Source organism: Limulus polyphemus, unplaced genomic scaffold (genome assembly GCF_000517525.1).
Source record: "Limulus polyphemus unplaced genomic scaffold, Limulus_polyphemus-2.1.2 Scaffold11060, whole genome shotgun sequence".
NCBI lineage: Eukaryota > Metazoa > Arthropoda > Merostomata > Xiphosura > Limulidae > Limulus > Limulus polyphemus.
This window is the reverse complement of record NW_013676670.1, coordinates 3,269-3,537: the sequence shown is the minus strand read 5'-3', so window position 1 is coordinate 3,537 and position 269 is coordinate 3,269.

The window sequence follows — 269 nt, the reverse complement described above, 5'->3', positions numbered from 1 at the left end:
AATTTTTTATGGTGGTTAAGAGATCGGTCACATCAACTGAACCTGTAGAGATTCGTTAGTGAAAATAACAAATAAAATATAGTTTTTTCTTATAAAATGTTTGATAACTATCTGGATATTATAAAGATTTTGCATGGGAAATTGAAAATTTTCTGATGCATAAAAGTATTTTTAATCTTAAAATAAAAATTGCTTTGCATGTTTGATAGGCAATATGCGAAAAGGAAAAAGGCATGAGAAAAATGTTTAACAAACCTTAAGACTTAATA